Below are 26,359 nucleotides of genomic sequence, written 5' to 3' on the forward strand. Positions count from 1 at the left end.
CACTAAGAAAGCAGAAAAAGCCAAGAAAGGAACAAGAGATCTTATTTCTTTTCATTCCGTGGATGAAATGGAAGAAATACAAAGACTTGTGACTGATGAGTCACATACCTTGGCCTGTTGAGACCTTGGAACCAAGCAGTAGCAGGGAGCTAGAAGAATGAAGTTCAAGGTAGAAGTTCAAAAGTAAACTCATGGGTGTAGCCAGTTTGATCTAAGCAATTAGTTAGAAGCATCATGGATAGAAAGCATTCTTACTGGACTTTACAATCCATCATAGACTCGATTAAAAGCCTTGTGGCTTTTCTATATCAACTACCCATACAGAACAAGCTAACAAATTATGCCCATTTCCTTGTACATTCCTTCCTGGGAGTCTAGGGGAGAAAGGAATAATAAAAGACACAAATGAACAACAGACTTCTCTTTCTCACCCCTCCAGGCAGGTAGTTTTTCCTCATCCTTATCATAAAATCTACAAATGATTTCTCCCCCATCTAAATTCTGGTTGGCTGCTGTAGGCTGATCTTCCTTAGACAGCCACCCTTTGGGAAACAAAGGCATTTGCTGAATATGTCCTGCAAACTTGATTTTATCATTTCCTCAGTCAAGCTCCAATAAACAGATTCACACTCAACAGGTTTCTAAGAAACAGATTTTATAGCTCAACTACTACTCAATTCCATAGCAATAAGCAATTTGCCAGTGTAGGTTCTCAGCACAGGGCATGTCCTCCTAGGAAAGGCAACACAATGAAGAGACCAGAAGAGAATATTGTTTGGTAAACACGGAAGCAGAAAAGAAAAAACACTGTCTTGCTCAAAAGATATTAGCCTCAAAAAATAGAGGTTGGTGATATCCTCCTCTTTACACCTTGACCAGTAATGTGTTTGACAAAGTGTCTCCTAATATCCCCATCCACCAAACAGAGATTCGTGTACAGAGTAATAGGACAAGTAGCAAACCCATCACAGCATGATAAACGACACTCACACTCTGCTTCGTTCCATCCCCCTCCCATTTTTTTTAATTATTGTAATAGAGATATACAAGTAGTGTCTCAATATATGTTAATATCACAAATCAGGGGTATAGCTAATATTGCCTGACTGAATTAAGACTCAGAACTATCTCAACAGACAGGATATTAACCTAAAAAGTTGAAATTCACTCAGGATAGTTGATAAATCTTGCACATAAAAGAAATCAATTGCATTAAGTGTAAAATGGAGAACCTGGTTTAGCATCCACACAAACTTCATAAAAATGGAAAAAAATAACAGCGATTGGGACTTTTATTGTCTGCAACCCCCTCGGGCTGCATTAATTGGATTACAAATGTCCAGGAAATGATCTACTATGCCCTCTGTTTAGGAGGGACATTAATGACCTAGAGCAAGTCCAGAGAAAAGTGGAAGGACTTAAAAATATATTCTATGAAGAATGGTTGGAGAGGTAGAGGGAGGGAAGGAATGATTGGGGGAGCCAATAAGGCTTACAATAACCAATGGGGTCTGGCTTTCTTCATATATTTATGTAGATAAGAGACTTTGAACATTTACAGGATACTGAAGACTGAACTAAAACCAATGGGTTCTAGTTATAAGGAAGGAAGAATTTAATAAAAATAACTTTTAAAAGTTATCAGAACTACCCCATAGTAAAATAAACTATCCTGTGAAGATGAGTATTCCCCATCATAAGACTTTTAAATACAAATCAAATGGCTATCTCTCAAGACCTGCTGCTTGCCAAGAAGCACACCAGTCCCCCATCTACAACTCAGAGACCAAGGGGCCAGCTTTTTTTTTTCCCCTCTTATTAAACTTATTCTGTATTGGGAGAGACAAATTAAAAGATAATGATATAAGTAAATATATACAATTAATGGCACAAATAAATGCAAACTGTCAAAAGTATCAAGAAGCAAAAATTGAGGGTCTTACAATAGTTGTAGGTTTGGTGCTGAGTGTCTAACCCCATGCTTCACTAGAAGAGGCACTTCATTATGCTTATGGAAATGACAGAGTGAATTTATGGTTCATGAGGCTTTATTTTTCATCTTAGACTCTGACTTGGCACTTATAACAATGGAAGCTGAACAGAATAGTTTTAGGAACAGTGTGGAAACAGAAAGACAGGACTATAAGATTCTGATGGAGAAGATGGACGTTGAAAAGGCTGAGAGAGAGTCACTGTTACACACCTACAGGAAGAAGTGCATCATCTATTGGAACAGCTTGAGCAAGCCGGTCAAGCCCAGGCTGAACTTCAGTCCCGATACAGTGCTTTGGAGCAGAAGCACAAAGCAGAAATGGGAGAGAAGACCTCTCACATTTTGAGTCTTCAAAAGACTGAGCAAGAACTCCATTCTGCCTGTGATGCTCTAAAAAATGAAAATTCAAAGCTTCTCCAAGATAAATGTGAATGGAAGATAAAAGTGAACAGGCACTTCATTCAGCCTAGGTCTTTCAACAACTGGAAGGTCAGTGTTTGATTGCTTTTGACTCGAGTGGTTCAAGCAAGTTGGCCCTGGGCACTGAGGATGGCTCCGTGGCCTTGCCTTAGGCACTTGCCGGGTGGATCTTGGTTGGGCACATGTGGGAGTCTGTCTCTCTGCCTCCCTACCTCCCTGCCGCCCTGCCTCTCACTTTATTAAAATAAAGAAATCAGGTTGCTGCAAGTGTGCCTGTGGGAAGAGGAAAGCAGCATGAGCGTGGTTAGGGTAGGCCTTTCTGAAAACTTGAAACCTGAATGATAAAAAATGAACAACCATGCAAAGAGTTTGAGCAAAGAGCATTCTAAGCAGAGAAAAAGAAGTACAAATACCTTGAGGTATGAACAACCTTGTATGTTTGCAGACAGAAAGATGTGTTTGGGGAGTAGCTTAAACATTAAAAGGGGCAGTACAAGAGGAGGTTAGAAAATAAATGCAGGTCCAATCATCAGGGCCCATGTAGATTGTGTCGAGACATACGCATTATAGTATGAGCAATATGCTGGGGACTTTTTCTTTACTATAGCTATCTTAACTTCTCAGAAAGAATATAAGCTCCTTGGGGGCATATAAATACCCAATATTTTTATCCTCCACGGTACTACTATGCTTTTTAGATATATGCATTATAATAGAACATGGGATAGGACTCGGAAGACTAGACTCTGATTTCAGCTCTCTTTGAATTAGCTAGGTCATGTCATTTTTTTCACTTCATATGGTCATCGAGGAGATTGGTTAGCTCCTTCTAGTGCTAAATTTGATGTCTTTGTGAACATAAATGAAAGAAAATTGAAGACATTGTAAGTGCTATATTAATACAAGGTGTATGTTATGAACATAGCAGGAGGGTATGGATAAATGAAGGCAAACTTATTACCCTAGAAGTCCCAAATTATGCTACAAAATAGCTGCTTCTTATTACATGCTCTGGTGTCCTTCTACTTTAAAGCCTCCACTATTTATTATGCTTCACTCAGGTTAATTATTATCACCTAATATCAGTCTATCTTATATTTTCTCTTTATTTTCTATTTCTTTTTCCTTTTATCTCCCCAAACTATTTTGTCTGTTTTTCTTATTAATTTTTATTTTGACAGTGTGTTTATTAAAGCTGGAGGCAGTGAAACGAGGAAGGACTTAGAATAGAAGAAGCAAGAGGAGAGAGCCCAGGTGGGGCTGCTTTGGCTCACTGGGAAGTCAGAAAAAAAAGGGGGCCTTGGAGGCAGGTTCGGGAGTTAGGCCAGGACAGGCAGCAGCTGCCCATTGTTCCCAAGGGGCCAGCTTTGTAACAAAACTATTAAGAGCCACACAGTGGAACTGGACCAAGTCAAATAGCTGGTTCTCTTGCTCCAACTCAGGAACCTGGACTCTAACATCTGGACCTTTGGTACTATTCCTGATGAACACGTCATTTCCTCAAACAGGATACCAATAGATGAAGCCATTCTACTTGGCCCTCAAGAGCAAGCTGGTATCTTAATTTCCATTCTGTCTACTATTTCTGAAACTGGAATCTTATCACTGAATCCCAGTCTCTACAGGTAGGTGTCCAAGACCACCCACAAAGGATAAGGCTGTCAAGCACCCAAAGCATCAAACAGCTGCCAGCCTGGATCAATGCCTATTACCCAATGCCAAGAGGCCTGAAACGGACTTAGCCATTAATTTTAGAGCAACTAACAAAACTCCCTGCCATCAGCTCCTGATGGGTTGGACTATAAGTCACTTCATATATGCTAGGCACTGAGGATACAAAAAATAAACAGTCCTTGTCTCCCAACCTAGCAGGGAACTCATCACCTTGGCACATGGTTCATGCCACTGATAGAACACATAAATGAAAAATTAGAAGATACAGTGCTACTGAAATACAGTCCTTCCCGCAATGGCAGTGGGCAAGGTTCTCAGGATAGACTTCAGAGGACAGGGCACTTGAGCTGGTTTTGAAGGATGGGCAGGATTCTGCCACTTGGAAAATGTGAAGAAAAGGAAAGCATTGCATTCCCTGCTGAAGAAAGAGCACAAAAAAACAACCCCGTGGCATGAAACTCTCCTGCATACTCAGGAAATTGGGACTAACTAGTCCAATGTGATTTGAGCAACAGTGGCTGCTGCTGGTATCTCTATGAGGTGCTAGCCCCCAGGACTCAGTTTGGCTCCCAGTATGGGCTATTTAAGTTAGCTGATCCTGCAGTTGAAGCAAAGACAGGCAGCAGAGAAATAGATTGGATCAAGATTCCTCAAGACAAGTGTTGACCAGTTGGCCCCCAAAACAAGTCAGAAAAACAATGTCTGTTCTAAGATAATATCCTTCCTACTTTTCTGGCATTGAAATGCTTATTCTGTGTAATGTGATAGCGACTGTAAATCATATTTAGATCTTTAATCTACTGACCTTAAAAAACTCTTTGTTGCCTGACCTGTGGTGGTGCAGTGGGATAAAGCATTGACCTGGAAGTGCTGAAGTCCCCGGTTCGAAACCCTGGGCTTGCCTGGTCAAGGCACATATGGGAGTTGATGCTTCCAGCTCCTCCCCCCCCTTCTCTCTCTCTGTCTCTCATCTCTCTCTCTCTCTCTGTCTCTCCTTCTCCTCTCTAAAATGAATAAATTTAAAAAATCAGCTGCTTTAAAAGAAAAAATCTCTTTGTTCCCCAAAATTTAGAGGATAAATTTTTTTATTTGTAGAATCCAAGTCTGGGAACCACTAGAAGACCTTTGAGGTACCTTCCAACACATACATTTCCAAGAACTTCATTCCAGGCCTTTAGTGCCCCTCTTCCTCAGGGGTCAAATCAGGGATCCCAGGCCCACCCCCCCTTTTCTGCAGTCACAATTGCACTGCCTCCCAGTAACACGCTACATTCCCCAGATGACAAATTACTGTGGAGTAACATTGAGACTGTGGATTCCTGAGGCTTGAGGGGCCTCTTAATGACATTTACAACATGTAACAAATTAGCTCCAAACTAGGAGGTCAATCTGAAGAGCATCTACAGATGGCAGATCATATCTGTGACCCATAGAAGCTATCTTTTATTTAGGTAGTAACTCTTCTCTGTTACAACCCCTATTTAAGGTCCACCATTACACACATCCCCATGTCTTTAGAATTTTGATCCCCAACTCTCATATCACTTGGGAAATCATCCTCTCCCTCTGCCTCCCAAATCCTAAGTATTGGCAGTCTCTGACTATGCTGTGCTCTGTAGTAAAGGGCCAGGGACCCTATTTGCCAGAACTACAACCTAAAACAAAGACTCAAGACTTAAGGACTTTCTGAAGAAGAAGTATGCTCAGGTTCAAAGGCAGCAGTTCTTGTGTAGGTTCCGTCCTCTCCACACACTACATTTCTTCTCTCGCCTCCTACGACCCTCTCCCTTTGGCATATCCATTCTATCCCCACTCCTAATAGTGGTGATTTAAGATATAGCCCACTTCTCTCTTGTGGATTTCTAACTTCAGACCATTTCATGCTTCACCTTTTATCGTTATGGTCCCTTGTTCCACAGCAGGAGTTAATTTTGTGTATTCACCCCCAATGGAAAGTCAATAACTTAGTTCAATAAATACCTATTTATTGAGCTCTTACAATATGCTAGACATTCAGGATACAGAGATAGAAAGAGACTGCTCTCTGCCCTCAGGGAGTTCAAAGGAACAGGGAAGAAGCCATCTTCTACCAGCCCTGACTTTAAAAATTTCTTGCATTTCTATCCCTCTTCTCACATGCAAACCAGAGCCCCACCGGCAATTAACAAGATAAACAGTAGGTTTTCATCAAGACAGTCCCTCTTGTAAGCTTGAAAAGGTTAACAAAAGTGGCTTGGTATAGAGTTCCAGCTGCTTTTCCCCTTTTTGCACTTTTAAAAGGCTCTGAAGACCTGGTAAATACAACTTTGAATCAGAAGAACCTTTCTGAGGGACAGCTGGTCTAGGGGGTGACTTGCAGGGCCTCACAAGTGGCTGGGTGCATGCAGCCTCTTCTAGGTTTCTGCCCTGCCATCACTATCCAGTGTTTTCTGTTTTTCCATGTCTCTCCTTTAGCTCATCTTATTTGTTCTCTCCCCTCACCCCATATGGAACTAAACCTTGAGAAGCTAGAAAAGGTGTGGGCAAGGGGAGAGAGGGCACCTGCTACCACCCAGCCACAAAAGCAGGTCAACGCAACCAGGGAAGCCAGCTTGACCATATTGTGCTTCCTCTGAAGCCATTGCTTCTGAATCTACACTTCTCAGAAGAAGCTTTCCCCATTCATCAGAAACTCTGCATGTCCCATCTGTGGAAGGATAACTCAGGCCCATCCATGCCCTCCCATCTGCCATAGTGTCCTCAAGGAAAATAGTGGGAAGACGACCTTCTACGTCCATGCGCTAATGACGTACCCTATTCCCAGGCAGACCAGAACACGGGAGTAATGAATCCTAACCAAGTTCAGGCCTGCGTCTGTGAAAGTAAATATCTTCTGCAAAGCTCAAAGCATTTATCTGAAGTGCACAGGGGAAATGAATTTTTCCTGAGGCTTGCAGCACTTTAAAAACACCATAACCATGCTCTGTGAGTTTGTTGAACTCTTTCTGATGGGACACGAGAGCTTGGTTGTCACCTTTTCCTCAACTGTCTGTCCCCCTTAATCTACTTTAACTTTTTTCCATGCCACCGACTCTGGTATGTTTCCTCCCCACCCCACCCTCTCTCGAGCTGTCCTTCCATTCCCCTCAGGAGAGCTGGGAGAGCCTAGGAAGTAGAGATCAATCTAGGAAGTGGGTTCAGAAGAACACCGCCGAGCCCTTAGTCTCGGGCAGCCATGCACAGCACACAGGAGGGGCAGGAAATGACCCCTAGTACTTCCCACTTCTGCATTGTTCTATCTTGCTAGACTCTTCCTTGCTTCCCCACAGGAAGACCAGTCACATCACTCAGAGCCCCTGACCCAAAAGCCTCTTTGTGGGTCCTTCTAATACTTTCCTAACTCTAGAGGATGCCGGGTTTCTCACAGCAGCCAAACATGGGCACCTTAGACTCCAGTTTGCTGATGGCCACCATGACCTCGCCCTCCCCTCTGCTTTGCTAAATGTTATCTAGTCTGTCCACATTCTCAAGGGTTCCATTTATTATGCTGGACTTGAAGATTTCTTCTACAATCTCTCAGTGAAGCCGTTTCTCGCTGTCTCCCCTACCCAACCCCTTGACCTCATCTCACCCAGTAATCAGATATGAACCCAGGGATGAGAGGGAAGGGTCAGAAATGCTCTGGCAAATGAAAAAAAAAAAGGAATGAGAAGCAGACGGTGTCCACTCTCTGAAGCATCCCAAGAGAACTGTCACAGTTGAAGGCCTCTGCTTTCTCATGATCTTTAAGAAGATCCCTTGTATCTAGGAACATAATGGATTTCTTCAGTAAATTACCCCAAATTGCCATCGTGACTCGCATTCCTCCCAGACTCAGCAACTTGACAAGGGGCTGTCTTGACCTAGAAGTGTCTGCCCCACCGTTATGCTGTAACAGTGAAAGCCACATCCTTCCAGCGGGCCAGGATTCCCCTGGGACTCCTGCCACAGGCTAGGACACAACTGAGCTCCTTGGAGAGGTTCACCCTTCTCCCGCTTTCTCCTCTCCCTTCCCAGGTAGTTTCCTTTGAAGTAAATTTGCTCAGATCAGCTGAGTCTATCACGAAAGCCTCCTTCTGTCACCTCAGCCAAATAGTATCTTAGCTGCTCTGAAGTCACTCAGAACTTGAGCTGTGTTGCACACATCCCTCACTTACTGCCTGGAAGAACACCCTGAGGCCCAGGCCGTGTACCCATAACTGACAAGGTTCAGGAGTCTTCCTGGAGACTAGATCACTAGATCATTCGACTCCAGAGCTTACTGAAGGCAGCCCCCATAACCTTTCTGTTCCCTGCTGCTTGCCCACCATTTTACCAGTTGCACAAACTTATTATTTTATTTGTACATAATACTAACATAAATAATAGATACTTTTAGCCTAAATATTAAGTATGCTCCTACTGTCTCTGTGAAGAAACAACCCTTGTCTTTTAAGAAAATTTTCTTTGATCATACTTCTATTTTTAGTATTAATTTTGTAAAACTGTGAAGACTAGATTCTGTAACCACTGGGAGGCTGAGAAGGTGGGGGCACGCAGGAATGGGAGACACGGAAGTCTTCAAAGAGGGAACAAAGATGGAGAGAGAAGCCTCTGATGATGACCTGAAAACGCTAGCCTGCATTTCACAGGTACGGCCCAACTCCCAAAACAGCCCTACACAGGTCAGAGCAAGAGGACACAAGGCTTTGCACCCTACCTATGTAACAAACAGAAGACTAGGCTAGAGCACAGGACCCTAAAACAGAGGAGCTATTCAGAGGACGAGGGAAGTAGAAGTAAAACATGTAAAGATGAGTTTTATGGGAGACTGGGAAAGGCCTTATTCCACCCACAAAAAGCAAAGGAGACGTCCCATGGAGAAGACCACCCCTGGAGTGGTCCACCTCCCATGAGGTCAAGATAAAAACAGGATTGAACTATATAATAAGTCCAAACTGCTAATAGCAAAGCTTAAAATCACAGCAGGTTATAAGCCAGTCAAAAGATTTCTTAACTCCTATCTTTCACATGTTCTTATTTGGTTGGTTTTCTTGGGGTTTTTTTTTTTTTATTCAGTGAGGGGAGGGGAGGGGAGGCAGAGAGACCAACTCCTGAATGCACCCCAACAGGAATCCACCCAGCAAGTCCACCAGGGGGCGATGCTCTGCCCATCTGAGCCATTGCTTTGTTGCTCAGCAACTAAGCTATTTCAGTGCCTGAGGCAGAGGCCATGGAACCATCCTCAGCGCCCAGGACCAACTTGCTCCAATTGAGCAATGGCTGCAGAAGGGGAAGGGAAAGAGAGAAAGAGAGAGAGAGAAGTGAGAGAGGAAGGGGTGGAAAAGCAGATGGGCACTTCTCCTGTGTGCCCTGACCAGGAATTGAACCCGGGATGTCCACAAGCCGGGCCGACATTCTACCACTGAGCCAACCTGCCAGGGCTTGGTTTTTTACTTTTTTATTTATTTATTTATTTTATTTCTCTGGCAAAGTTCTTCTTGAAAAAATCCAGTTTTGTCATGGGCTGCTCTGGTGAAAGAGCTCTGTTCACTCCTATGGAAGAATGATGCTGCAGCCACCATGGCAACTCCTCTGCCTGGTGGCCCTTCTTACAAACAAGGACTTGGGAAGGGGAGGGAAAGGAGAGCTGCAGTCAGAGAACAACAATAGTGTACAAAGTCTTTCCAAGGATGGGGAGTTTTTACTTCCTGTGAATCCCATTTAATGGAATTCCTCCCATCCTCAACTAAAAAAATAATTCACCCAAAGCATCAGTCCTGAATGTTAAAAGCATCAAGTTTCAATTAAGCCACAAATAAAAGAATTGAGGGATACCATCTCTTTTTCTTGTGATCTCTGGGCCGACTTAACGATTTCATAATACAACTACCCAAAGAACCCAGCAGCACAAACAGCTCTTTACCATTACTCTCATGGTGTTCCCATTTGATTTGTAACACCTCTTCTAGCTGATCTGTCCATCTCAACACTCTTCTCCTCTCCTCTCCCAACCAGACTAGTTCAGCAGATATGGGGGATAGGACTCACAATTCCTTTTTGCCTTCTACTCCCCATTTTATCCCCTGTCTTATCTCTCCCCAGAATTGACCACCTGGAAGGGAAAGGGGGCAGAGGGTATGGTTGGTCTCTCAGAAATGCCCTTCAGGGTTCAGAAACTAGTACACAACACTGTCTCTGGTTCACTGCAACTCTTTACAAGCCAAAGAAGCATTGTTTAGCAAGTAAAGGACCCAATGCAAATTTAGCTCAGGAAGTATCATGGTTGGAGCAGACGACCTTAAATTCTTGGTTAGGGAAGTAAATATTTCTTGAAAATGAGAATATATTTTAAAAAAACATTTTTAGAAAAAGCTTTTTCATTATGATTTTTAAAAAAAGGTTTAAAAGCCACAGAAGATCTGTTACTGTCTCACTGCTGTCTTTCTGTGTCTGTGTATGATATCAATTTGACTCAGCCTCTCCCCATCCCTGTCTCTCCCTTTCCCTCACTCCTTTATCTTCAATTTATTATTAAGACTCATGGCAGGTGACGGGCTTAGGGGGCTGAGAAGGGTGGGAAGTCTCACAGATAGGCCTGCTGTAGGAGATGGCTTAGGAGGGACAGAGGAAGGTTGATGACTAATGTGCCTCCCTACCCTCCTCCCACGGGCTGTTTCTCCCTTAGAGTAAGTCTTCTCTACCCACCTGCCTTCCCATCCACTCCTCCAAATCCCCTCATGACCATCACATCCCATAACTACTTCCTGCTGACCAGAGCCCCTTAGCCTGGTTAGGCTAATCCAAGTAACTGTCCATTTCAATTGTAGGCCTGCCAGCTCCCCACCCTTCAACCGATCTGAATTGAATAATTTGGGGATTCAGGGCATTCTTCACTCTTCCTTCGACAGCACCTCTCTTAGCTACCTAAGCACTGCCCACTTTGTGCCAACCAGTAAATGCCTTTGATTCAATGGCTTGATAAAGAGGAAACACAGAAACTAGTGAGGATGGGAAAGGCCAGGGGAAATGCACTATGACATGGGAGTTTCCTTTTCTCTATTCAGAACCGTTACAAATTGTACTATGTCCTCCACAGAGTATTCAGGAGCCTCCATTGATAGATACCCTCTTTGTTAAATACAAAATGGTTTCCTTGTCTCAGGGCCTTTTGGAGGATTCTTTCTCTCGCAATCCTCAAATGTCAATGGTATCTGAGAAAGTTGACACTTGTGACAATGATTGGTGCGAGTTTCCAGTGGCATCCTATATCTTAACCCCAAAAGAGACTAGATGGCTGCTACTCACAATCCTCCCCCACACACACACACACACACACAAGCAACTACACTAGCAGTTAATGCCTAATAGACATAGCTCACCAGTGCCTGCCCACACCAAGTGTCATTCTTGTTCTCATCTGTACCTCCCTCTCTCACTTGACTGCTAATATGACTCATTTAAGATAGATTTGGGAAGGATAATCTCTTCATTTCTACTTCCCATCCTTTGGGATCCCAGTTCCAGCACATAACAAAAGCTTTTCTACTTAGTTCAATCTCCCTTCAGTGGAGGGGTGGCTTTTGTGATTCTCTAAACATAGGGGAGACGGAGAAGCAGGTAGGATGTCCTGTTTTGCTAGCTTTCCCTTTTACTTCGCTCAGTTCCCTATCCTATTTAACTACTAGACTCAAGCAGCCCCTTCCCCACCCATCCAAGAGGAGCAGTGATGATAATAGCCAGCATGTACTAAGTAACAGCCAATGTGTCAAGCAGCAGTTTGTCCAGCTTGCCTGAGGCTCCCACTCAACCCCCCATAATACTCTTTCCTTTGTCATATGTTTCATTTCATAGCTCCCTGTCTCATCTCTCTCTCTCTTTATCCAACTTCCTCCTCTAAAATGTTATGCGGTGAGCCACAGACATGCTTCCAGAGGACACAGCTGTGACTGTACCCTTAAGATGAGCTGCTCCACCTCTGTGCTTCAACCATCCTCCCACACGCTGAGAAATCATCTAGTAGGCCAGGCCACGCCTCTCACCATCCAAGCCAGCTCTTACTTAGAAGTCTGTGCAGAGAGACCACTTCCATAGTTAAAAACACACCAAGGCTGCCTTCCTTGCCTGCCAGCCTGAGCCCTACCAGTGAAGTCCCCAGAAGTGTCCCCATCATATCCCCCAGGAATGGCCTCAGCATTTCACACAGTCTACAAAGGCTGCAATGAACACCTTAAATCCCCACCTTCTTAGGGCTACCTAGGTGTTCTGTCCCAATCTCTGACCTCCTTTCCTCCTTCCAGCTCGCTCATTTTCCTACCAACATTTTAATTTTATTTTAGAAGGAGAAGAGTTGAGAGAGAGAGAGAGAGGTCTGTTTGTGTATGTGCTCTGACCTGGGATCGACCAGGCAATCTTTGTGTATCAGGACAACCACTCTAAGCAACCCAGCAATCTGGCCAGGGCTTCCTACCAGCTTCTTAGCTCATTACGCCCCTCCCTTTTATTAAGTTTTCAGTATGACAACACCATACTCTTTTTGAGGATTCATTTTGTACTTTTAGACCTTCAAATATGTTCCTTCTACCAGGGAGAGAATTGGCTTTCACCATCTCCTCAGACGACCCTGGACTTCAACTATGGAAATCTTTAACTGCTCTTGCCGAAACCGTTACCCCAGAGTCTCACGAGACCTGGCTGAACAGGCTGGTGGTAATTGCCAGTTGGTTTCCAATACTCGTCATTCATTGGGCTACTGACCTGTCAATCACTTCTGCTGGAACAATCAGCAGCACCACCTTTAACAGATGTTGGAAGGCAGGCCAACGGTTTCCTGGCTATTTGAGCCTATGGAGGTGATCTTACTCCCCTTAACCTACTCTTCTAACCTCTAAAATTTATTAGAGTCTAAATCGTCTGTTCTAAATGGTTAGTAACCGTGATCGCATTGAGAAGAGTGTGGGGCTGGATGCTGCCCCACTCAGGCAGTTCCCCTGGGACCTTGTCAATCTCCTCCTTGGCCTGAGCTTCAGTTGCTTTTTCAAAAGGAAGAGGTTGATTACCCATAATCTCTGAACCCCCTTTTATTTTGGAAAACCCAAAATAAATGGAGAACCCAGCCCGATCATGTGAATGTAAGAGAAGGCAATGGGGCAAAGGTAAAGAAGCGCTTCCCCGGTCCACAGCCAAGGGGACGCCCAGAAAGAATGAAGGAGGAATTCCCTCGAGCCTAGGGAGAACTCGAGGGCCCACAACGAGGGGGAGGGAAGACACGGCTTCCCAGGAGGGCCTCTGAGTGTGGGCTCAAAAGAAACAAAGCCTTCTAGTTGTGTGTACTCAAACGGGGCTGGGTGTGAGGGGGAACTGTGGAGATTAGATTAAGAACCTCCTTGAACCCCATTTATAGGTTGTTTTTGTTTCTTTCCTGTCGTTTCCTATTAGGTGTTCTTTGAGAGGTTCCATCTCACCAAGTTGAACAAAGATGTGTTCCCGCAGTATTGAATGAGCCGTGTATTTGCCAGCTCCTCCATTTTCTCCACACCACCTGCAGAAGCTGACAGTGACCGATGGGCTTTTTCAGTGGACACCAGAATGCCATTTCCTACAGAATGGAAGCAAACAGAACTGTGGCAACAAAAGGTGAGTGGGGGGAAGGAGAGTGGGACTCTTCCTCCACATCCCAGACCTCCTCCTCTCTCTTTCTTTTCCCCACACCCTTCTCTCCAGTCCTTCCCGCCTCCCACCCTCAGGCCACGTTTCACACCCTCCCCCAGAAATTCAGGGGTCTTCCAGGCATGCTCAGGAAAGGCAGTTCCCTGGCCCAAACTTCTCATTGTCTGCTCCACTGAGAAGTAATCAGCTTCCAGGAACTTTGAGAAATTGCTTTTCTATAAGAGGGCACCAAACCGATTCAGAGGGATGGTCGATAGTGAGTAGAGTTGTCGAAGCCACTTCTCTGACCCGTGGGGTATCAGAATCAGCGTACTTGACATTGGCCCCGATGAGTTAGAGGTTGTCAGCTGCAGAGGTAGAATAAGTTTGTCCAGACCCAGAGTATCTGTTGCTGCTTCAGCTTCTTCCCAAAAGGTTTCTACTTCTCAAAACCATCAGCCTTCCCTATAGCTGGTTTTTCTTCACCTCTATTTCTTTTTTTTTTTTTCTTTTACTCTATTCTTCTCACTGTCTTTTTTCCTTTGTCTTTCTCACTGGTTTGAATTTTTTTCCTTTTGTTTCTGAAGCCAAACAGAAACCTGGAGAAGCTGTGAGGATGGTGGTAGCCGGAAGAAGGAACGTTAACCTGAACACCCACCATAAAAGGCAGATCCACACCTTGCCTCAACAGGAATGAATATTGCTACCCCCCCCCAACACACAGTCACTCAGTCATCCCCAAGGGGATACATGGATTTTTCTTCGTGCCTACTATAGATGGGTAGCCCCCACTCTAACCCAACACTGCCAGTGATCAGAAACACTGACTCCTGCCTCCCATGTCCACCCCCATGGGAGGTCCCTACAGAAGCAAAACATAGTCACCTTAGACTCGGGCACACTGAGCCAGGCCCTGATCCCTATCTCAACTTTTTGCCAACTTATTATTTAATTTTTAAAAATGTATTAAGTAATACTCATATGTCTAAAGTATTATTTAAATATTTGTTTCAGCTATGGCTGATTGGCCTAGTGGTAGAGCATTGGCCCAGTGTGTGGATGTCCTGGGTTCCATTCCTGGTCAGGGCGCACAGGAGAAACTGTGCTTCACCATATGCTTCACCACTCCCCCTCTTGCTTCTCTCTCCTTCTCTCCCTCTCTCCCTCTCTCTCTCTTTCTCTCTCTCTTCCTCTTTTCTCCTGCAGCCATGGCTCAATTGGAACTGGTTGGCCCAGGTGCTGAGGATGGCTCCATGGCCTGTGCCCCCAGGCGCTAAGAAGAGCTCAGTTCCTGAGCAACAGAGCTATGTCCCACATGGGCAAAGCATCCCCCCGCCCAGTAGGCTTGCTGGGTGGATCCCAGTCGGGGCACATGCAGGAGTCTGTCTCTCTGCCTCCTGTCCTCTCACTGAATTAAAAATAAATAAATAAACAAATAAACATTTGTTTCAATATAACATTAAGTTGTATTTCCCTTTTTTCTCCTCATTTTCCCCACGGTATCCTTCCTAGGACCAAAATGATAGGGAGCATCTGAGAATGACGGTAAAGTCTAAAAATGTCCATTTCTCTGCAGAGAGCAACCATGAGGCATGCTACTCACTCATGGGCAGGGTGTTGGGGAGCACAAGTACCCCTCTCCCCCCCCAACTAAGAAAACAGTTTCCCTGAGCACAGGACACAGCACTCGGTGGGAGGGCATGTCCCCTACTCTATTGGCACATTATGTAATTCTATGGCACATTATGGTTTACAGGTAAGAAGGATCTCTGTGTTACTTAGAATAATAAAAGCCCTAAAATAGTTACTTCTGGGTTGGCATGTAGTAAATTATTATGCAGCTGTTAAAAATGCATTTGAAGGCATACCTTTTTCATGACATGAGAAAAAAAAGCATATTTCAAAAACTGTGTGTACAGGAAGTTCATAATCTTATAAAGTATCTGTGCGCATGGGAACTTACCAGAAAAATAAACACCAAAATATCCAGAAAAGATTGGAATTGTGATTGATTTTTATTTTGTTATACATTTTTTTATTTTTTACCATGCACATATAATGAGAAATAAAAAATCCAAGTTGTAGAAGTAGTTGATTCTTCATTGTCATCAATGGCAAGGGAATTGGAACTGGCGTGAGAGCTTTTAGGGCTGGTGGTCCCTTACATGGCAGCTTGGGCTGGTAGGGTTGGAAGGTCCTAATGGGAGCCAGAATCCTCCAATCATGCAAATAAATTATCAGAAAGACAGATGCAGTAGAGCCAAGTAAAGGTGTTCCACCCTCGCCTCTCCTCCGTTCACTTTTCCTTTCTCTCATACCTCTATGCAGTAGTGACCAGCACTCCGTACTTAAGAGCAAAAGACCTGGCACCTCATAGGTGGGTAGCTGGGCAAACTATTTAGTCCCATGGGAACTCGTCTCATGGATCGTCGCTCACTCACACCTCAGGGCTTCCATCATCACTTTCCCCTCCTTCTACAATGCCATGCCCGCACATTTTCTTGTGCTTTGTTTCTGTCATTTGGGTCTCAAAGCAAATGACATCTCCTCAAAGAGTTCCTCTCTCAGGTCACTTTCCCTAACATCTTTTCTATTTTCTGTAAGCACTGACCCATAACTTCTTATTGTCTCCTAGAAATTAAATTCATTGGGAGCTGGAATCTTGTCTTGAGCACCGCTGCGCCCCACTGCTTAACGCTGCCTGTCACTAATGGGCCAAGCACCATGCGATGCTTCTGCACCATGTTTTCTTACTTAATCTTTCTAAGAACCTAATGTGGTTTACATACAAGCAAAAGGTTAAGAACGGAGAGGTGAAGTACAATGAGTAAGTGGCAGAGCCAGAATTAGAACTAATTCCAGAATACTTTCCATTTCGCTACCCTCCCTCCCAAGCAACGGGTTGGAACCTGTTTTGGAGAGAGAAGACTGGGAGAGTTCAAGAGCAGGGACCAACAAGAAAGCCAAGTCTCTGCTTCCAGAAATTTTAAAATAGTGTTCAACTGAGCCGGGCACAGTCCTGGGAAGCAGGGAGAAGGGAGGAAAGGAGTAAAAAAGCCAGAGGGATTTGGTTACAGTTCAGCACCTTCAGTCTATTTTATACGTATCTGAGCAACACACAATCTCTTTTGTTCATTTCATAAGTAGAAACTGAACACTTCCCATGGGTTTATTTTTCCCTTTTTTTCCTCTTCTGTGGACAAGATAAAAATCTTTATTTACAAATAGTCTGTTCCTTTAAAAAAAGTTCAGAGAAAAAGATTTGGATAAAATATGATATAAAGGCCCTGGCCGGTTGGCTCAGTTGTATAGTGTCAGCCCAGCTTGTGGAAGTCCTGGGTTTGAATTCCAGTTAGGACACACAGGAGAAGTGACCATCTGCTTCTCCACCCCACCCCCATTTGTCTCTCTCTCTCTCTTCCCCTCCCGTAACCATGACTCTAGTGGTTCAAGTAAAAGTTGGCCCTGGGCTCTGAGAATAGCTCCATAGCCTTGGCCTCAGGTGCTAAAATAGCTTGGTTGCCAAGCAACAGAGCAATGCCCCAGACAGGCAGAGTATGGTCTGGTAGGGACTTGCTGGATGGATCCCAGGCAAGGCACATGCTGGAGTCTGTCTCTGCCGCCCCACCTCTCACTTAACAATAAATAAATATATATATAAGATAAAAATCACAGGGAACAAAGCCAAATTCTGATAATAATCAAGGAGAAATGTGGTGACATGCAGAAAATCAAACCCAGTCATAACCGTTACAAGAGAGTCAGGGCAAACAGACTAAGGGAAACTAAATCCCATCACATTTCCCTAAGACCCTCCCCCAGAGTCTTTGTTCTATAAGTTAGTAGCCAGCTCAGAAATTTCAAGTTATTTCTACCTACCTCAAATAACAGTAAAGTCATTTATATTTAACAAATACAATATCAGAGGAAGAGCTTGTCTCCGTTAAAGTGTCTAAGAAGTCTTTTATGAATACCATCATATAACCTGGGAAACATTTGTTGACATCCAGGGCTATTTTCTGGTAAGCTGTTACCTCAACTCAAAACTGTATTTGTTTCTATGTGCAGGAAGAGTCACTGGAATCCTCTATAGGTAATTAGCTAGAGCAAACTCCTAGTCCACAGGCTGCACCTCGGGCTGATTCCATCTCTTCCATCAGTTCAGAAGCCCATGCTTTGCCATTGTGCCTGATGAATGTGAGAAATGAGCTAAGGATAGGTGGTATTAGGACTATAACAATAGAGATTACTGAAGCGGAGACCATTGCTGACAGGAGGCTTCCATACCTTTAGGATCTTGGCTATAAATGCTAAATTAGGAGTAGCATTTGACAGCTTTGGGCCTTTAAATTGGTTAATCTTTCCATTTACAAGGGCAAGTTTGGCACGGTCAGTATCTACTGTGGGTTGGTGTGAAATGAGTTCTAATAGGGAAAACTTCCTCCTTGTGAAGCTTGAAAACTTCGCACTCTTTTCTCCCATCAGGCATTTGGTGCTTCTTGATCCTGTGGGGGTCACTATGTCCTCCCTGGGGGATCTGGGCCTGCGGGGCGTCCCTCAGTTCCCTTCCCAGTGTGGCTGTCTTCATCCTTTCCACATCGAGCTGCTGCCGGACACTCCTGTTTTCCCCAGGGAGCGGTGGAGAACTCAGCTTCTGCCCAGAGCTGCTGCAGGTCTCTTCCTGGATCAGAGTGGATCATATTCCTGGGTAGACTATAAAATTCTTCTGAGAGCTCCTGAGGAATGCACGGAAAATCACCTTCACGGATATGATACCACATGGCATTGTTAGATAATGCCGCCGCTCCCACAGCTGTTACAATTGCTAATCCCAAAGTATATTGTCTCCTTTCGGGCGATGCTGGGAATCCTTTTTAGCCAGGAAGTGACTGTCTCCCTCTTCTACTTTGGGTTTGTTAATTGATGCTGCAACACCCACGTCTCCAATTTTGTCTATCACATTAGCAGAGGGAAACCAATTGGCATCCCTTTCAATCTCTTCTTGGACTACAGGAGAGGCACTTTACATCTGATGACAAATGAAGATGTTACTCAGTTTGATGTCCAGGTGCAACCACACAAGAGTTGTGAATGTTTGTAACCCCAAGGGCAATCTGTAGAAGGATGTCCTTGAGTTTCGGCTCTTCAAAATAATTGCCAACCGGAGAGAGAAGATGGCAGCGGAGTAGGCGGATGCACAGACACCCAGCTCTCAACACCAAACTGGAATACAAATCAATTTAGAAAAAATCAGCATGAAAAACCAACACTGAACTGCAAGAACAGCTCTCAAAAACCAAGGAGCAAAGAGGAAGCCACAATAATCCTGGTAAGGAGTGCCTGAATCTCCTCTGCTTACAGGAAGGGAAGGAGGGGGGTGAGGCTGAGAGCCCAGAGAGGATTTCACAGAGGAAAAAGAGCAGAAACTACTGCTCACAGCCACTTACCTGGCGACCAGGGAGCAAGGTGGGTTGAAAAGACCAGCTTATCTCCCAAGTGGAAAAGACAGGGAGAGGGACAGACTGTGAGGGGCTAAGGTATGCAAGAAACAAAATAAAAAAGCTGACTCATTTGTGCTGGAGGCGGCCATAGCTGGGGGAGGGACTGAACCTTTCACAAAACAGAGCTGAAGTGCTTCCGGATCAGAGATCTCCGGACATCTATCCAGCTCCAATCAGCACAACAAGACACAGCTGAAAACAAGAAGTGGGGAGGAGGGGCAGTAACTCAGGTCTCCATGGAGATCTGAGATACACCTCCCCCTACTGAAGCTGAGAGAAAAAACCCTGCCCCCAGTGAGATTAGTTGGAGGAAGAGACCTTCAGCGTCTCAGGTTACACCCACAGCATTCCTGGATACAGTTTCAAGGAAGCCCCCTGCTGAGATCAGTTAACAAGACTATCACCTGTTAAGAAAACAAACAAATCAAGACTTCAAAGCTGCCCAAATCCGAAAGTGGATTACAAATAATAGCTGATACCAACCCACGAAGACCTAAAAATAACACAACTGAAAACTGGAGGCAGACAACACCAAGCCTAGACTCAATCAACTCTACAAATAAAAAAAAAAGAAGAAGAAGATGAGAAAACAAAGGAGTGCAATCCAAATGAAACCACAAGAGACACTTTCGAGAGATGAACTGAGTGATATGGAAATAATCAAACTTCCAGATGCGGAGTTCAAAATAATGATTGTAAGGATGCTTAGGGATCTTAGAACAACAATGGAGGGGGAGTTTGAAAACCTAAATAAAGAAATTGCAAGTATAAAAAAGAATCAGTTGGAGACGACAAATACAATATCAGAAATAAAGACCACAATGGAAGGAATTAAAAACAGGATAGATAGAGCAGAGGATCGAATCAGCGAGTTAGAAGACAACTGGAATGAAGGCATGAAAGCAGAGAAGAAAAGAGAAAAAAGACTCAAAAAGTCAGAGGAAACTCTTAGAGAGCTCTGTGACAACATGAAGAGAAATAACATCCGCATCATAGGGGTTCCTGAAGAAGAAGAAAAAGAACAAGGGATAGAGACTTTGTTCAATCATATCATAGCTGAAAACTTCCCTAAATTAATGCAAGAGAAACTCTCACAAATCCAAGAAGCACAGAGGACTCCATTAAAGAGAAACCCAAAGAAACCTACACCAAGACACATCATAATTAAAATACCAAAGCTAAGCGATAAAGAGAAAATATTAAAAGCTGCAAGAGAAAAAAAAGTTATCACCTACAAAGGAGCCCCCATAAGGATGACATCTGACTTCTCAACAGAAACACTTGAGGCCAGAAGGGAATGGCAAGAAATATTCAAAGTAATGCAGAACAAGAACCTACAACCAAGACTACTTTATCCAGCAAGGCTATCGTTTAAAATTGAAGGAGAAATAAAAAGCTTCCCAGACAAAGAACAACTCAAGGAATTCTAAGGGGCCTGGTGTAAACAGATAAAGTGGGAAAAGAATACAGAAAAAAAAAAAAGAAAAAGGAATACACCTTTAAAGAAGAAAATGGCAATAAACAACTACATATCAATAATAACTTTAAATGTAAATGGATTAAATGATCCAATCAAAAGACATAGGGTAGCTGCGTGGATAAGAAAACAGGACCCATACATATGTTGTCTACAAGAGACACACCTTAGAACAAAAGACACACACAGATTGAAGGTAAAAGGATGGAAAAAAATGTTTCATGCAAATGGAAATGAAAAAAAAGCTGGGGTAGCAATACTTATATCAGACAAATTGGACTTTAAAATAAAGGATATAGTAAGAGATAAAGAAGGCCACTACATAATGATAAAGGGAGTAATCCAACAGGAAGATATAACTATTATAAATATCTATGCACCTAATATAGGAGCACCCAAATATATAAAACAGACTTTGATGGATTTAAAGGGCGAGATCAACAGCAATACTATAATAGTAGGGGATTTCAATACCCCACTAACATCACTAGATAGATCCTCAAGAAAGAAAATTAACAAAGAAACAGCAGACTTATTGGAAACACTAGATCAACTCGATTTAATAGATATCTTCAGAACCTTTCACCCTAAAGCAGCAGAATATACATTCTTTTCAAGTGCTCATGGTACATTCTCTAGGATAGACCACATGTTAGGGCACAAAAGTGCTCTCAACAAATTTAAGAAGACTGAAATCATATCAAGCACTTTCTCCGATCACAACGGCATGAAACTAGAAATGAATCACAGCAGAAAAGCTCAAAAATTCTCAAACACATGGAAACTAAATAGCAGGGTGTTAAATAATGAATGGATTAAGAATGAGATCAAAGAAGAAATAAAGAAATTCCTAGAAACGAATGACAATGAGCATACAACAACTCAAAATTTATGGGACACAGCGAAAGCAGTGCTGAGAGGGAAGTTCATAGCACTACAGGCACACTTTCAGAAGCTAGAAAAAGCTCAAATAAACAACTTAACCCTGCATCTAAAAGAATTAGAAAAAGAACAGCAAGTAAAGCCCAAATGTAGTAGAAGGAAGGAAATAATAAAGATCAGAGAAGAAATAAATAACATAGAGGCTAAAGAAACAATACAGAGGATCAATGAAACTAGGAGCTGGTTCTTTGAAAAGGTAAACAAGATTGATGCACCTTTAAGTAGACTCACCAAGAAAAAGAGAGAGAGGACTCAAATAAATAAAATTAGAAATGAGAGAGGAGAAATAACAACTGACACAACAGAAATACAAAATATTGTAAGAAAATACTATGAAGAACTGTATGCCAAAAAACTAGACAACCTAGATGAAATGGACAAATTCCTTGAAACGTACAATCTTCCAAAAATCAATCTGGAAGAATCAGAAAACTTAAACAGACCAATTACACCAAAGGAGATCGAAACAGTTATCAAAAAACTCCCAACAAAGAAAAGTCCGGGGCCCGATGGCTTCACAACGGAATTCTACCAAATATTCAAAGAAGAACTAACTCCTATCCTTCTCAAACTATTTCAAAAAATTCAAGAGGAAGGAAGACTTCCAAACTCCTTTTATGAGGCAAGCATAATTCTGATTCCAAAACCAGGCAAAGACCACACAAAGAAAGAAAATTATAGGCCAATATCTCTGATGAATATAGATGCTAAAATCCTCAACAAAATATTAGCAAACCGGATCCAACAATATATGGAAAAAATCATACACCATGATCAAGTGGGATTTATTCTGGGGAGGCAAGGCTGGTACAATATTCGTAAATCAATCAATGTGCTTCATCACATAAACAAAAAGAAGGAGAAAAACCATATGATAATTTCAATAGATGCAGAAAAAGCATTTGATAAAATCCAGCACCCATTCATGATCAAAACTCTCAGCAAAGTGGGAATACAGGGAACATACCTCAACATGATAAAAGCCATCTATGAGAAACCCACAGCCAACATCATACTCAATGGGCAAAAATTAAAAGCAATACCCTTAAGATCAGGAACAAGGCAGGGGTGCCCCCTTTCACCACTCTTATTTAACATAGTCCTGGAAGTCCTAGCCACAGCAATCAGACAAGAAGAAGAAATAAAAGGCATTCAAGTTGGAAAAGAAGAAGTAAAACTATCATTATTTGCAGATGATATGATATTGTATATAGAAAACCCTAAAGTCTCAGTCAAAAAACTACTGGACCTGATAAATAAATTCAGCAAAGTGGCAGGATATAAAATCAATACTCAGAAATCAGAAGCATTTTTATACACCAACAATGAACAGTCAGAAAGAGAAATTAAGGAAACAATCCCCTTCACAATTACAACCAAAAAAATAAAGTACCTAGGAGTAAACTTAACCAAGGAGACTAAAGACTTGTACTCGGAAAATTACAAAACATTGATAAAAGAAATCAAGGAAGATACTAACAAGTGGAAGCATATACCGTGCTCATGGTTAGGAAGAATAAACATCATTAAAATGTCTATATTACCCAAAGCAATTCATAAATTCAATGCAATACCAATTAAAATACCAATGACATACTTCAAAGATATAGAACACATATTCCAAAAATTTATATGGAACCAAAAAAGGACACGAATAGCCTCAGCAATCTTAAAAAAGAAGAATAAAGTGGGAGGTATCACACTTCCTGATATCAAGTTATACTACAAGGCCATTGTACTCAAAACAGCCTGGTACTGGCATAAGAACAGGCATATAGATCAATGGAATAGAACAGAGAACCCAGAAATAAACCCACAGTTCTATGGACAACTGATATTTGACAAAGGAGGTAAGGAAATACAATGGAGTAAAGACAGCCTCTTTAACAAATGGTGTTGGGAAAATTGGACAGCTACCTGCAAAAAAATGAAACTAGATCACCAGCTTACACCATTCACAAAAATAAACTCAAAATGGATAAAAGACTTGAATGTAGGCCGTGAAACCATAAGCATCTTAGAAGAAAACATAGGCAGTAAGCTCTCCGACATCTCTCGGAGCAATATATTTGCTGATTTATCTCCACGGGGAAGTGAAATAAAAGACAGGATAAACAAATGGGACTATATCAAACTAAAAAGCTTTTGCACAGCTAAAGACAACAAGAACAGAATAAAAAGACAAACTACACAATGGGAGAACATATTTGACAATACGTCTGATAAGGGGTTAATAACCAAAATTTATAAAGAACTTGTAAAACTCAACACCAGGAAGACAAACAACCCAATCCAAAAATGGGCAAAAGAGATGAATAGACACTTCTCCAAAGAGGACATACAGATGGCCAATAGGCATATGAAAAAATGCTCAACATCACTAATCATTAGAGAAATGCAAATTAAAACCACAATGAGATATCACCTTACACCAGTCAGAATGGCGCTTATCAACAAAACAACACAGAATAAGTGCTGGCGAGGATGTGGAGAAAAGGGGACCCTCCTGCACTGCTGGTGGGAATGCAGACTGGTGCAGCCACTGTGGAAAACAGTATGGAGATTCCTCAAAAAACTGAAAATCGAACTGCCTTTTGACCCAGCTATCCCACTTTTAGGAATATACCCCAAGGACACCATAGAATGGCTCGAAAAGGAGAAATGCACCCACATGTTTGTGGCAGCATTGTTCACAGTAGCGAAGATCTGGAAACAGCCCAAGAGTCCGTCAGAGGACGAGTGGATTAAAAAACTTTGGTACATATATACTGTGGAATACTACTCAGCCATAAGAAATGATGACATTGGATCATTTACAATAACATGGATGGACCTTGATAACATTATACGGAGTGAAATAAGTAAATCAGAAAAAAAACTGAGATGAATCCATACATAGAAGGGACATAAAAATGAGACTCAGAGACATGAACAAGAATGTGATGGCAACAGGGGCGAGGGGGTTGGGGGAGGGGGGAGGGGGTGAAGAAGGAGAGAGGGGTTAGGGGAGGGGAGGGGCACAAAGAAAACCAGATAGAAGGTGACAGAAGACAATTTAACTTTGCGGGAGGGGTATACAGCACAATCAAATGTCAAAATAATCTAGAGATATTTTCTCTCAACATATGTACCCTGATTTATCAATGTCACTGCATTAAATTTAATAAAAAAATATTAATATTAAAAAATAATAATAATAATTGCCAACCTTTGTGTTTTCAGATGCAGCAGCCTGCAAGCTTCCGCCATTGCAGTATTCATTCTGAATGATCACGCAGTCATCTTCTATACATGTGGAGTGGTAACATACCACATGGGGGTGATGACCTAATACCACATGAGCATAAACATCATGCAAAGCCGAACGCTCCCTTGATAATTCTGCGAAAGATTGCGTGGAGTGTTTTTTTGCATAAACACATCCATCCAGCCTCTTAGTGCTCTAATAGACTATACCAGATTCTTCAACCCCAATCGTTTCTACCTCCATGAATTCCTTCCCATAGCAGGAGTCTTGTTACTTTCTCGTAGAACAGCCTCTTGGCAGGCAGCCCCTTTGTTCTAGCTTTCCTCTCTGGATCAGCTTTCCTGAGATCTCTCCTCAGGTTTTCTTCTTGTCACTGGATTGAAGGAATTGTTTTCTATAGCACTCTGGGATGAGGGGATTAACATTAACCCCAGCTGATGAGATCACTTCATCTGTGAAGGAAACAGGTATGATTCTAAAATGCTTAGAGCCCCGGGAGGGTGTCTTCCCTGTTGAAGAAGTCACAGACTGGCCCCACACGGCCTTTGGAAGTGAAGGCACTCTCACAGTGTAGCAGATTGTTTGTGTCGTCTGGCTGGGCTGGTGTTGTAGGACGTTTGGGAGATTCTGATACCAGAGTCCCCAGAACAGTACCTGGACTCACTTTGTCTTTTTCCTGAAGTGTGTTGAGTTCATGCACTTTATTAAGGGGTGTGCTGGGAGGTGTAACCTTGGCCGCTGAGTCCTGAGCCTCAGACTCCTCTGGGGTGTGGCTCTGGGCCTTCCTGTCCCCTGGCGCTTCCTTCTGTCCTCTGCTCTCACTCTCTTCTTCTTTTAGTTTCTAGCTCTTTGTTAATACTGTTGTCATCCATCGCAGCCAAAGAGCCTGACAATGGAAGCAAGAAGTCCTGCTTCCCCCAGGCCTCTCTGCAGTCTGTTCTCCTTCCTGTGGGTTTCAAGTGATTCAGAACGTCCCTGGACTGGGCAGTTCCTGTCCTTAATTGAACACTTACTGTGTGTGTTTCCACACAGTTCGGGACCCATCTAGGCTCGAAGGTTCTTGTCCTTGTCCTCTCGGTGTCTGCATACTGCATCAAGCCCACTGGGTGTCTGGTTAGCGGGGTTACCTGCCCTGAGCAGAGACAGATGGGAGATTTCAGTCATCATTAAGGTTTATTGACCAGCACGGCTGGAATTTCCCAGAGAGAGGAATTAATCTCGCTACCGACTGAGAGCAGACATCCTGCTGGGAGTAGTTACATAAATTCTGTTGCTCAAATTAATTAGGATTGTGATACATTTGTTTAATGAGGAAGAATCTGGTGGTGGCGTGAAGCTAGCTGGCCAGACCCTTCAGAACCCAGCCAATCCCAGGTGTCACTGCATCAGGCGGGGGGGGGGGGGGGGGGGGGGGGCTGGCCTTGTCAGACAGGCAGGACCTGACTGGGATGGAATAACGT

At 43.0% G+C, this 26,359-nt stretch overlaps 1 pseudogene; it reads right to left on the reverse strand.

The window, feature by feature from the left end:
* LOC136319681 (wee1-like protein kinase 2) overlaps positions 1–25,771 on the reverse strand; it is a 59,916-nt pseudogene extending 34,145 nt beyond the window's left edge.
* Between the last annotated feature and the right edge of the window lie 588 nt (positions 25,772–26,359).

This window comes from Saccopteryx bilineata, chromosome 1 (assembly GCF_036850765.1).
Source record: "Saccopteryx bilineata isolate mSacBil1 chromosome 1, mSacBil1_pri_phased_curated, whole genome shotgun sequence".
Taxonomy (NCBI): Eukaryota; Metazoa; Chordata; class Mammalia; order Chiroptera; family Emballonuridae; genus Saccopteryx; species Saccopteryx bilineata.